The following is a 1,478-nucleotide window of genomic DNA, read 5'->3' on the forward strand; positions in this document are numbered from 1 at the left end:
GGGTACCTGCAAAGCACCTCCTGTCTCTCACTTCTTCGTTTCACGTGAAGTCTTTTCCCCTCTCTTTCAGCCTCCTTGCCAGAATAAAGACAAACGGCAGCTTCTCTGTTTCCCTGGCTGCTGCAGTCCTCACCGTTAGTCCCAGTTCACTATCTAGTGACGTGTCTCCATAGTGACTCTTCATTTGCCAGACTAGCATTACACAGCACAGCTCACATACTACAGTTCCAGGGCTATTTCACATTTCCCAAATAGGACACTAAATCCCTCGCCCGATGTCGTTAAACTGGGGATCTGACAAAGCGCAGGCACCCATACCTATCAACACAGCTGACTTCAGAAATTCCTGAACTGCAGTGCTCTGGAGGCTGGGAAGATGAGCCAGGGAAGGATTACCATGCCTTACTCTTCTGTTCTTGCCTGGTCCACTGGGCTAGATATTTGACGTGCCCTGTTACAGCATTTCTTATGTTCTCAGGCTAAATAGTGACCCATAAACCCCCCGCTAACTCCCAGGAATCTGAAGGAATCGTCAGCATCAGGACTTTAAGTGCCCACAGCCTTGTTACAGCTACAATTTCCTGCACACTTCGCCTGTGTAGTCTAATCCAGACCACAGCACAGGTTAAAAATGCTGACTACAGGACACAAAAAACATTTTTAAAGAAGAGATAGTAGCCATCTTGATGTTGTTAGAGGATGGTGCTTCTCAATCTGTAGACCGATGTGCCTGTGAAAGACAGCTAGCAAAAGCAAACCTACCTTCAAAGCGCACTTAAATTAATGACGCGGGACTCTCCTTCACTGGGAACTTTAAAAGAAAAAGTTTAGGGAAATTTTATCAGCATAGGTTGAAAAAGTGTAAAAGCTTTTAGGCGTATGGATAAGCCACTCACTGAGAAGCAGTTACACCCTTTCTCTGCCTGGATCCATGCTTTGACAACAGAGACAAGCATCTCAACTGCAAGATCCATGCTGAAAGAGAAGAAATTGTCACTATTTCTATTGATGCCATGCCACCAAGTAGCAAATAATGCAAAATTAAGAGAAAGACTGCTTTGTCAAGGGGCAAGGGCTTGAACTGAAAGAGCTGTGGTTCTGGGCTCTGCCCCCCGATTTCTGGGCTCTTTATCGGGTGATTTTTAATGCAAAATTCACAGTAGATGCAAGCAACCTGGTGTCCCACCTGGTGGCTCCTTCCCTGCCACCCCAAGCATGAGTGGGAGGTCCCCACGACAGACTCCTAGAGATCAGCTACATTCACCTCAGTTATTTTTCAGTACTTCGGGCCAACAAGCAACCCTGTGGGCCACTCGTCCCTCTCCGCCAGGGAGGATGCCGGCAGGCGCAGGACCGGCTCCAGGCCCTGCCCCGCTGCAGGTCGCGCCACGCACTGGGACGGCAGGCGAAGGGGGCAACAGGAGAGCAGGGAGCGGGAGAGGACAGGGCTGCTCCCCGTCCCCCTTTTAAAGCACCCA

The sequence above is a fragment of the Egretta garzetta genome, unplaced genomic scaffold (assembly GCF_000687185.1).
Source record: "Egretta garzetta isolate BGI_Z169 unplaced genomic scaffold, ASM68718v1 scaffold420, whole genome shotgun sequence".
In the NCBI taxonomy this organism is placed as follows: domain Eukaryota; kingdom Metazoa; phylum Chordata; class Aves; order Pelecaniformes; family Ardeidae; genus Egretta; species Egretta garzetta.